General features: G+C 31.5%; 1 protein-coding gene across 1 annotated transcript in view; it reads right to left on the bottom strand.

The window, feature by feature from the left end:
- The window catches only part of LOC142319660 (pleckstrin homology-like domain family B member 1), a 615345-nt gene that overhangs the window by 269884 nt on the left and 332151 nt on the right, over positions 1–13310 (bottom strand). The gene's annotated exons all lie outside the window — the stretch shown is intronic.

Here is a 13310-nt window from a genome sequence, read left to right as displayed (position 1 = left end):
CCGCACGTCACTAAATATTTCCGGTGGCGTGTAATTAAAAAAGTTCGGTTATTTTTTGAACAGACCTCGTATATATCTCTTATTACTGGCGAGAATATAATTCCTGACAATCCTCGAAGGAATTTGTGGCAGTCTTCAGGATGACTACGGATCATGCTGCCTTGAAGAACCTATTTTCAGGATGAAAACTGCCGTATGTCCTGTGTGTGTTCTGATATGAATTGGAGACTTTTAAGAGTATGTAAAGAACAGAATGACGTTCTGTAGCCTTTGTACTGAACGGCTAGAAATCTTATGACATCAATAGATGGAGCATTGAATAAATAATTTCTTAATTTTTTATTTTTATTATTTATTATCGTATTTAAACTAAAAACCTATCAATAAAAAGATTAAAAACAAAACGCAAAAATGAATAAAATTAAAAACTGATAAGATACTAATGTTAAGAATTTACTTTAATAATATTTATTTCACATCTTAAGCTAGAAATTAAATAACGATTTTTAGATTTTACAAACGAGGAAAGGATTCATAAATTAGGATAAAAGTTATATAAAATAATAAATAAATAGATAATTTTTTTTTAACTAATCTATATTTACGAACAAGCTTATCATACATAAAAACTACAGTAATGTAACACGAGCAAACCAGAAAAATTTACTTACTCCAATGAACGACAATGGAATTTTTAACACGGCTTCAGTCAAAGTGCATACTTAAGAATTAAATTTAATCTCACATTTTTACCTACCTTAGCTTTATAAGAAAATACGAATATATATATTAAATAAAATCAATATATGAAAAAATGGGTATTTACGTATTAACGCCACCACAGCTACAGCTTGGTGGAATACGCTGCTGGTTTTTGTAGATATTATTTTTTTTTTTAATGTACCTACGAAAAATTCTGATGTTTAATAAGGCGAAATCTCGAGATACTGAGGGTGACCTTGCTCTACAGTTTCACCCTCTCTTGACCTTTTAATTTGAAAATTTAATGGCATCAAAGTCCCATATATAAAAGTAATCTGACCAAGTTTGGTCAAAAACAGTCTAGTAGTTGTGGAGATATAAGGTGATTTAGAGGCCAACAGCGAATACGCGCGCGCGCGCGCACATTAACATCCCGAAAATTTCCACCTGGTTTTTTGGTTTTTAAGGTGTCCAAATATCAACATCCTGTGAAAATTGCATTTCCCCAAATTGGATACTTACAATAATTTTCTTTTGAGAGCTATAGCGCTATCCAGACGGGAAAGTAATAGGTAAAACTATCAGTGAAGAAAAATATTATCGTTTATTGAAGGTGTTAAGATAAATAACAGAAATCACAATAATCTTAAAGAATACTGTTTCATTCTGTGTTTAAGCTTTTCTTTTTTTTCATTATTGTTGTGAATGGTAATTTATTTTAAAAAAGTCTTACAATAGAAATTATGGATAAAAATTATTATCCCATTTTACGACTCTTTTATCTGGTAATATAATTTCAACGATGTGAATTTAATTACGAGATAATAAAAAAAATAACTCTTTAAAAGTATATTTAAAACAATACCTAAGGTAGCTTCTTGAAAAAGAAGAAAAATCTGACAATTTCAATACGTAAATTATTCAACGAAAATAAATAACGGAATACAGACTTGTCTGAACAACTGTACTTATTACGAACCGACTGTACTGCATTTTCCTTACAAGCGGTCGAAATCACATCAATTTTAATGAAAATTTTTCTTTCCTTCTTAACAGCTTCATATCCCATTAATAAAGTGATAAAACTAAGTAAGTAAAATAATAGTTTGTTAACATACAGTTTAATACAACAAACATTTTTCCGCTATTCTGCCTTATTTAATTTACGTAGTTTCTTTTTCAGGTTTCTATAAAACCTGAATAGTTTATTATTCTGACAACCATGAGGATAACGAACAGTGCGAGAGACCTACGGGGTAAAGCCCTGCAGATAGATGGGAGTGGCGAGAGAAGCGAGCACCAACTGTCTAATAATAATTATACAATTGAAATTGTTAATATCAATTTTGAAAATTCTAATATTAGCGGTCGAACCTACAATACGTAACAGTTTAAATTTGCTTTACAAATTAAATGGTAGCTAAGAGTACACATCTGAATTACGCTGATTTGGTTTTAATAACAATACGGCGAGTACAAAAAGTCTGATGTGGACAGCACATTATTTCCGTGTACACCTACCTATTAAATTTCGCATACACATTTTTTTAAAATGAAAAATAAAAAAAAATTCATTACACTAATAACTTCTGATTCCTTTCATATATATTTTTTATTGTTATTGAATTTTTATCTACTGTAATTTATTTTTGTAATCAAAAGGTTAATAATTATTAAAAAATCAATATATTTAAATTTAAAAAAAAAGTTAAAAAAGATAAATGTATATGAAGTCGGATTCGAACTCATGTACCTTCCCCGTCTAAAATTCAAATATTTCATTAATTAAAATTTAATTTGGCTATAACTCTGGAACCAATGAAAATAAGTACCACTTATGATATATCGTTGAAAAGTTCTCAATGAGGATTTATTACTACATTTAAAAAAAATCCATAATCAAATTTTTTGGATTTAGGGCTTTTATGGACACTTTTGGTCCAGTCGATTGCAATCAAATGAGGAGTGTAGAACTAGATGTTACAACAGTCCTAAATCTAAAATTTCAACATTCTACGCGTAATCGTTTCTGAGTAATTCGAGCGAGATACATATGTACGAGCAGACGACTCGCCGAAACTAATCAAAATGGATATTTCCGTTGAAATCTGAAAATTGAAATTTTTCACGATTTCCTTCTATGTACAAGAAAGCAAAAAGGAGTTGATTTCTTTGAAATGTAGGAGCCCATATATATACAAAAAAATCTAATTCGGCAAAAATGTTGTATTTATTGTAATGGTGGTTTTCATGTTTTACTTTTACACTCTCGATTAACCAGTCATTCTCTTATTAAGAAATTCAATTATATCTATGAAACGGAATGACCAATTTAAAAATTCAAACAGCTTATTTTTAACCATATTGAGTGCTAATGTTTGGTTAAAAAAGATGTATTTTGGATCATTCGGTTATCCGTTATTTTTCCGAAACTTACATTTCCGGAACGGTACGACAATTTTTAAAAACTCAAACAGCGTATTTGCTAAGGGGTACAAGGGGTAACGTTTGCATACAAAATATATAATCTCGATGATCCGGTTGTTCGGTTATCCGGAATTTTCTTATTCCGAAATTCAGTTATATCCCCGGAACGGTAAGACCAATTTTAAAAATTCCAACAGCGTATTTGATAGCAGTAGAAAGGTTAACGTTTAATAGAAATAAAAAATTGAAATGAATTATTTAAGTACCGAAATAGTAAAAATCTTTTAATTACAGTAATTTTTCGTAATAAGCAGTTAATGTGTCACGCAAAAATAAATCTTGTCTTGAAAAAATTTTGAAAATTATAAAATTAACGCATATCTGGCTGTACCTGATTGGTTGTGCAAAAAACAGTTACAATTATTTTGAAAAACTTTAGTGAATCTTATACCTAAATTTAAAGTTATGTATTTTTACACGATTACGATAAATAAATCAGTTTTCAAAAAGTGAATCTCTTTTTACGCCCCAAAGAACAGAGCGAAGCGATGCCTGACTGAGCAGATAGTATGTAACAGTTTATATTTGCTTTACAAATAAAATGGTAGCTATGAGTACACAATTAGATTACGCTGATTTGGTTTTATTAACAAAAACAGAATTTGTAATCCATAAGTTAAGAAATATTTTTAATAAAGTCGCTACTTTCCAATACTTTACTTACAATTTTCAATAAATCAAATTACTTTTTGATATATATTTCCTGTTTAAATAATTTCATTTGAGTTTTTTAAGACTCAAAAGTCAGAAAGCAAAAAAATCGTGCGCAAGTACAGTAAAATTAATACAAATAAAATAAACACTTTTTCTTTTAATTTATGTAATATTTAAACCTACTTACCACATATAAAAAATTAATACGATATTCCTAATTATTTGAATTATTTAAAAAAATATTTATCTCTATCACGAAATACACTTTACGCGGAATTTTATTTAGCCGTATTATGAAATGCACTACTAAAAAACGAAACCGAAAAAAATTTACACTTCTAATTAACAAAAAGCTAAACGTTATAAGAAATCCAGACTACAAATAAAAATCAGTAACAAGATAAGTTCAGTAGAACGAATAGATTTTTACAAAGAGATCAAGGACATGGTCGAAGGGCTCGAGAAGCCATACATAAAAGTCGGGAGAAATAGTCTAGTTTATTTTTTAGTAGCTATTTACGACATGGAATATAATTAAAATTACATAATTTTTTTATTTAAATAAAGTAAAAAACAAGAAAGTTTTGCATTTACAAAAAAAAATTATTTTAATAAAATAAGTATAAATTATTTGATAAAATTATACTTTTATGAATACAAGTTTTATACGTCATTTGTACTATAATTCTTGATACCATAATAAGAATTTTACAGTATTTACAAATATTATTAAGAATTGAATTTCATAATTTTAATCACTATCACAACAAAAATTCTAAAACAAATCTTAGTTAATAGAAAATAAACAATTCCGAAAACGTCATCCAAAAGCTTTTCGAAAATAAATATATTTAATGAGACATACGTTCTTTCAATACAAAGTTCAATAACACACACACACACACACAGTGTATAGTAATTTCTTCGGAGCAACAGTTTGGTCAGTATAAGACCCTTAATTTGGTTTGTATTAGTCAGATATCCGCTCGCGCCTTCGCCCGCGAAATATATAATCAAAATTAAAAACGTAGATTACCATTATCATAATGTTACCAAATCTCATAAAGATTGATTAAACAGTAGGCAGCATAAACAGCCAAAATGTAAAAAAATAATTTATGTTTTTTTATCCCTTAAAATATTAAAATTCAAAAAACCCGAAAAGGAATTTTAGATATTTATCTAACCCACCCGGTTGGTCTAGCGGTGCTCGTCATCACAAACCAGCCGATTTCGAAGTCGAGTGCTCAAATCCTAGAAAAGGCTGTTACTTTTATACGAATTTGAATACTCGTGTATACCGGTGTTCTTTGGTGGTTGAGTTTCAATTAACAACACATTTCAAAAGTAATCGACCTTAACTGTACAAGACTACACTTCACTTACATTCATACATATCACCCTCAATCATTTTCTGAGGTAATACCTGACGGTGGTTCAGGGGCTAAAACAAAAAAGAGTGATATATCTACGTTAGCAAACCTAATCAATTACTTTCGTTTTGTTCATGTTTATTTTCATGAGGTAGTTCTTGCGTAGGACTTCATCCATTCCTTGTGCTGTTAATCCGTATATAAATTGTTCTTTAACATCATTAAATGCTAATTGTATGTAAAGATTAAAAAGTAACGGCGATAGGGAACATCCTTGTCGGACTCCCTTTCTTATTACGGCTTCTTTCTTATGTTCTTCAATTATTACTGTTGCTATTTGGTTCCTGTAAATGTTATCAATCATTCTTCTATCTTTGTATTTGATCTCTAATTTTTTTTAAAAGCTGAATATTTTATTCCAGTCTACGTTATCGAATGCCTTTTCTAGGTCTATAAATGCCAAGTATGTTGGTTTGTTTTTCTTTAATTTTTCTTCTACTATTAATCTGAGCCTTAATTGCTTCCCTTGTTCCTATACTTTTCCTGAAACCAAATTGCTCTTCTCTTAACACTTCTTCCACTCTCCTCGTAATTCTTCTGTACATAATTCTAGTTAAGATTTTTGATGCATGGCTAGTTAATAAAAAGTGCATAGCTAATTGTTCTGTATTCTTCACATTTATTTGCTCCTGCTTTTATATATATATATATATGATACACTATCGTTCCCCCGTCGCGGCTTTGCCCGCGATATCAATGCGACTTCACCCGCAATATTTTTTAATAACATACTTATTTCACATATGAGTTCTAGAATCCCTCATCGCGGTTATTGTGCCCGCGCTATATGGTTTCTTTGTGTTTTCCGTCGCGGTTAGGGGATATTTAGAAGATCAGGGATCCCTTCGCTCGCCCTTACCGTCTAGCAAGAAGAGGGCTCTGCCCGATTGCCCCATAGACGCTCCTGTGTTCATTGAACTAACGCTTACGAGGATAATAATGATAAATAAAAATTAAAGACAGTTCAACTCATTAAAAAAAAAAAATTCAGTGTATTGTAGTTTCTTCACAGCAGCGTTTGGTCAGTACAGGACCCGAAACTTGATCTAAAGAATGTGATCTAAAGAATGAATCTATGAGTGATCTAAAGAATGCGGGTTTCAAAATAGTTTGTCTCCATTTAAAATTTTTTTTTCTTTCTTTTTTTTGATTAACCTCCGGGTCCGCAGTTAAGCATTAATGCAGAGGATGAGCTGAACGATTTGTAGCGTGTGTGAAAAATGTCATGCCTGACCGGGATTCGAACCCGGGACCTCCGGGTGAAAGGCCGAGACGCTACCACTCGCGCCACAGAGGCCGGCTAAAATTATTACTTATAGCTGGTTACCCGTCCTTCGTACGGTTAAAAATGTATTTTGCCCGGTACTTAGCCTTACCCGTGAAACACAAGTAGCAAACGACAGTAACGGGAGGTAGTTGCAGCCAATCTTATCGTACATTTAGTAACAGTGGAAGTGGCTCTGTTGGTACAGCCGCCGCGCCGTAAATCGTCGTTCTCCTTAAACATTCGAAATTCAAAAAACTCGAAAACGATTTTGAAATATATATCTGAAAAGTATTTGCAGGCCTCAATCATGTGAATATCTCTTTTAATACAGTCGGAAATAAGGAAAATTAGTAACCAATGTTCAAATTTTTTTTACGTTTCTTCATCCATTTCAAGGTCGACTTTCGAAAAATCTAAAAAAATGGTTTTTAAATATTCACATGAAAACTCTAAACACCAAAAATCAAGTTGATATCTTCATTTGTTACCGAGAAATAACAAAAAAAAAAAAAAAAAAAAATAGCCGGGTGTCAAAAAAAAATTTAAATCCATTTAACTCGGAATTTCAACAAATCTAGAAATTATTTTTTAGATATTCCATAAAGACTGGACACCAAAAATCAAGTTGATATCTTCTTTTGTTACCTAGAAATTAAAAAAATAGCAAAGGTAAACTACATATAAACTTACTACATTAAAGTTTATAATATTTAAATGGTTTCTTTTATTATTACTATTTTTATTGTACATTTTGCATAAGGTATTTTTTACTTTCCAACTTAAAAAAGATTTAAAAGAAATCATTATAGAGGAAATATTATATCAAAAAAGTTATTGTTGATTTATTATAAATTGTAAGTAATGGAAAGTCGTGACTATTAAAACATCTCATAAATTATGGATTACATTTCTTGTTTTTTGTTTTTTTTTTGTACTCGATGTATTGTTAATAAACCCAAACCAGCGTAATCGAGAAGATGGTTACTGTTAGCTACCACTTTATTTGTAAAGCAAATATAACTACTACTACACATTGTATGTAGGTACGATTATTATTTTTTTTAATGAATATCTTTCATTTACAACTTCACCCCGCAGGGTGCTAGGGCCTTGGTCTATGGCTTTAAACGTTGTCTGGGATAACACGACTGCATCCTGCAAATATGAAACCAAACCATCAAAGCCGAGGCTAAGTGTTTTTTTTTTTGCTAATTTCCAAAATTTAACAAATAATATATATAATTAAGTAATAATAATAGTATATAATAATTAAGTATTAAAGTATATTAATTATTAAGTATATAATTATAATAATATAATTAATTAAATAATATAATTAAGTTGTTTGTAAAATTTAAAAAAAAACCGAAAAAAGATGAATGAAATAGAATAGCTGGAAGCAGGATAATAATCTAATTCTACACTTTATCACATTCAAAAATATGAAACACTGTATTTAAGCACATTGTGTTAAAAAACTATATTTGGTTTAACCGAATAAATAATAAAATGTCAATACAGATAATATTTTTTAGTATTACTAGGTAATAATTTAATAAAATGTCCGCTTTAAAACACTATAGTCCAACGGTGTTTAATTTAAATTTCTATGTACACAAAAACAAATAGTTTTTATTAATTACCTTCTCTTTCGCCCTTTCAGCGTAGTTTTGGGCAAATTTGGCAATCAAAGAGCCCTTGTTTACCGCCATCTTCTGTCACTAGGGGAAAAACAGCTAAACCACTTTCAAATTCCTTTCAACGACTAAACTAGAAAAGGAAACAAACAAGGAACGTTCCGTACACACGCGGAGTAAAAAAAAAACTGCCTTCCACCTGCACTCCAGGCTCGGAACTGCGAGTTCGACAGTGATCTCTCTCCCCTCGCATCTTCGCGTGCAGTTTGTTATTTACGCATGCGCACAACTGCCAAACACCACGCCCCTGGAATCTTTGTATCTTTTTCATAAACTGGAGGATGGCTACAGATATTAAACTTAAGGATTATATATTTTACAAGTATAAAGAAAGAATTAAAGAAAAAGGGCCTCATTATACTAAATGTTATCGATAATATCAATTGGTAGTAGGGGGTGCTGCAGTTCCACAGTGCCTATACGCGATCCGCCACTGCTGTACTCACACAAATATCAAGTTTAAACTCGTGTGGCTCACTGCTTAAGCGCACACGAAAAATACACCAATACAAAGTAACATAACCTCAAGTTGATGTTACGTTGTCTGATTTCGACTTTAAATTGAGCGTAACTTGGCAACGACTCAACTTATCTTCATCGAATTTTCAAATTCAAAATTTCACGTACACTACTACGAAATTAGCATACCTAAATTTCAATGAAATTTAACCAAAAATTTTGTAGATTTTCGAGCCCCAAAATAAAAAAATTTTTTAAAAAGAAATTAGCGCAACTCAAGAACGACTCGACCAATCTTCATCAAATTCCCACGTGTACAACTTCAGATACACTACTACAGCATATCTAAATTTCAATGAAATTGCTTAAGTAGTCTTGGAAATTTTCGAGCCAGAAAACTTTATTCATGAGTGTTATTTTTGGGATTTGCGAGTCAAAAAATGTTATACATCAATGGTATTTTTGTTATCCTCAGACCTAAAAACGTAATAAAGAAATTCATTTTCATCCCCCCCTCCCCGCAATTGAGGTTATGTTGTCTGTTTTCGATCTTAAAATGAGCGTAACTCTGGAACTCAACCAATATTTATCGAATTCTCATATGCAAAATTTCAGATACACTACAACAGCATATCTACAATTCAATGAAACTGATGTAGTAATTTTTGAGCCTTAAAATTGTATCCATAAACCTATACATAGTATAAAAGAAAACTGCATTTTAAACGAATGGTATTTTCGTAGTCCTCAAAACGTAAAGATGATTCAATCCAACCCCCAATTATAGCCGACTTCCGTGGCGCGAGTGGTAGCGTCTCGGTCTTTCACCCGGAGGTCCCGGGTTCGAATCCCGGTCAGGCATGGCATTTTTCACACACGCTACAAAACATTCAACTCATCCTCTGCGGAATGAATTGCTTGACTGCGGACCCGGAGGTAAAACAAACAAAAGAAAAAAAAACCCCAATTATATCTTGCGACCGAAATAATACCGTACCTTTATGCGAATTTCTGTAAAAAAAAGTATAAATTGCAGACGACCAATTTCCAAAAGTACATAAAAAAGCCCGTGAAACTTATGCATGTGCCAATTTCACTATACGTATATTTATACTTTTGCCCAAGAGTCGACCTGTTTTATATAAGTTATTACGACTCTACTGATATATAAGTACTGATTCTAAACCAAAGGTTTAAAATTAATTTTTTTGTAGTATTTTATTTATTTATTATTATTTTGTGAATGTATATATTTTTAAAACAAAAATTGCAATTCATGATAAGTATAAAAAAAAAAATTAAGAAAAAAAAATGAATCCTTTCATTTTGCAATTAGACCGCGAAGTGAAGAAAATTAAATTATTCGGGTGGTGAAAAGGAAATAAAAGAGTAGGGGGTCATATCAAAATAAAAGAGAGAGGGGATGAGGGAATGTGATGCTAAAGCTCATCGTCATAGTACGCGACCGCGCGTAGAGGTAAAAAAAATTACTACTTTTTAATTTTATATAAAGAAAGTTTACGGTGGTATATCTTCAGTTCTAACAAATTATATAATCCATAAAAAAACTGTCGCGAGTAAAAACAGTTTAGATTTACTATTATTATTTATACTAGTCAATTTCGAAACCTCCGATTATGTTTGGTATTATTTATTTTTTTTTTAAAGTTCACATGTCGCCTAAATAATACTATTACAGAAACAATTTGATTCTGAACTTTTAAAATGAAAGTTTAAAAAATTTATATATTTTAAGTGCGAGTCCTGCTATCTCCCTTTATTCCTTTATTTATTAAAGTAATTCTTTACTTTAATAAGTTAGAACGACTTAGTAAAATATTCCTCAAAACTTATAAACAAAAAAAACCAGTATAGTTTAGGAAAAAAAAATTAAGATACTGTATGATGATGGTCTCTTGTTCGATAGGGTCAAATCAGGTTAAAGCTGGATTACACATACAGCTAAATATTTGTTCCAAATCAAATTCCGATCGATTTAAACCCTTTGGAATTTTAAATAACTTAAAAAGTATTTTCATCGTACTGAAGTTCACTTTAGTTTGACCACTACACTAAAAGGCAAAACGTATTCTTCCCACTTTATTGATTTTGTTAAAAGTTTAATGCCATCAATAACAACTAGTAATTAGACATTTTTTGAGCTATTTAATTCGAAGACTTTTAATATATATATATATATATATATATTACCATGAAAGCCCAATATTTGACAGATGTCAATATTCTCCGGTGAAAGACGACACATGCCAAATACGTGGGTGAAAGAAGGAAATATTTGCTAATTCGGACCTTCGCCGGTATATGTCGACAAACACACATACGCTCTCGTGGGGGTCGAAAAGATAACTAGAAATTAAAAACAAAAAAAATCACCCGATACCAATATTTAAGGTAAATAGATTTCGAGAAACCCTTGTAAAAAAAGGAAATATTTAAGCCAAACATAACCTATGCTTGCTTTATACACTAATATCGACTAATTAACGTTAAATATACAAATTATATATGTTATTCTTCAATATTGGAAGGGATTAATCAAATTCACCGCATTCTGCATGCACTGATAATGAAAGTAAAATAAAAGTCTTTTTTATAAAAAAACTGAACAAAGGGCAAACCATCTGACTATTTATTTACATCGTTATCGTTCATCCATGCAGATAACATATTGCATATGTCCTAATTGGCCCTTTCAGTTTATAAAATGCTGAAAATTTGATTAGATTTTTTTATAAATGCGGTGAATTTGATAATCGCCTCCAATGTTGGAGAATAACATATATAATCTGTATATTTAACGTTAATTAGTCGATATTAGTGTATAAAGCAAGCATAGGTTATGTTTGGAATTAAATATTTCCTTTTTTTTAAGAGAGTTTCTCGTAATTTATTTACCTTAGAGATTGGTATCCGGAGATTTTTTTTAATTTCTTGTAACCCTTTCGACCCCAACCAAAGCATATCTATGTTTGTGGAGATATACCGACTATGGTCCGAATAAGCAAATAATTCGGTCTTTCACAAACGTATTTGGTATTTGTCGACATCACCGGAGAATATCGATATTTGCCAGATATCGCAACATATACGCGCTAACATAAACATTCATTAAATTTCCAAAATGTAAAATCGCGATACCCAAAATCTTGGCCAATCAGTGTACTTTTCCATTCAGTATACTTCCTATAGTATACTTTAGTTACTGCTGCAACAATAATAGAAATGCAGCCATGAAATTAAAAATAATTGAAGGATATATACAGTGTTTTGTTAGTCCTGTTACACAATTTTAAATGTAATTTAAGTAAAGGGAAATTTAGGTGGAATAAAAAAATGTATTTGCTACTTACAAAAGAGATTTAATAAAAAGCTATTACCTATATAATTGTTAAAGATATGCTCAAAATGCCCATCCCTTGCGGTTATACACGCAAGGACTCTTTTCAGTATATTAGCAGAAACCTTTTTAAGAGTTGCATTGGAAATATTCGTGATTAAGTCTGTAATATTGACTTTAAGTTCATCAATAGTGTGAGGATTGTTTTTGAAGGTCTCGGACTTAATATAGCCCCACAAAAAGTAGTCAGGAGATGTGAGGACTGGGAACCTTGTAGGCTATAAGCCCTTGCTTATTATTCGATCATCAAAGAACTCTTGCAGAAAATCCACGGTTTCTCGAGACGTGTGGCATGTTGTGTGGAATACCGTCTTGAGGTTCCAGGAGGGACACAAATCGGCGCACAATATTCCTGTATACTTCACCATTTACTGTCTGTTCGAAGAATATAGGTCCGAGTATACGATGACGTGATATCGCACACCACACACCGATTTTTTCAGGACGCAAAGATTTGTCTTGTAAAGCGTTAGGATTTTCAACCGCCCAAATTTGACAGTTTTGACTGTTCACATAACCATCAAGATGGATCCAAGTTTCATCACTAAAGGACACCACGTTCAAAAATTCGATTTCGTTATCGTTTACGAGACCTAAACCGACGGCAATATTGCAATCGCTTGTTTAAATTTGGAGGCTGACGCTTTTGGAATCGTACGCGATACGGATACAATTTCAATTTTTTAGCAGCTTTCGGAACACTCGAATATGACAAACCGACTTGCGTGGAAAGTTTTCGTAAACTTTTCCGTGGAGAATTGAGCAATCTTGTTTTCACATTCTCTAAAACGTCATCTGTCAAGCGAGTTGGTCGACCACTACGTTTTCTGTCGCAAACACAACCTGTTTCTCAAAATCGGTTTGCTAACCTAGAAATTGACATTTTTTCTGGCGGAGGAACACCAACAAATTTAATCTGAAATGATTATTTTACACTAGCATACGATTTCGTGGCAAAATATTGTTCAAGAATGAAAACTCGTTCTATGGTAAAAGACATTCTGTTCGTAACACGACCGGAAAACGGAACAAAAGTTTACACAGCTCAAGGAAAATCAAAAATCAACTCACACTGCCGTATCTATACCGGTTGAGTAGCGCTACAAATTTCGTGTCACAAAACAAAATTTCGCTTTCTTAGAAAAAAATTACAAGACATTAACAATTGGGTAACAGGACTAAAAAATCACCCT

This window comes from Lycorma delicatula, chromosome 2 (genome assembly GCF_047948215.1).
Source record: "Lycorma delicatula isolate Av1 chromosome 2, ASM4794821v1, whole genome shotgun sequence".
In the NCBI taxonomy this organism is placed as follows: domain Eukaryota; kingdom Metazoa; phylum Arthropoda; class Insecta; order Hemiptera; family Fulgoridae; genus Lycorma; species Lycorma delicatula.
The sequence above is the reverse complement of the archived record's forward strand: the minus strand, read 5'-3'. Positions and strand labels throughout refer to the sequence as shown.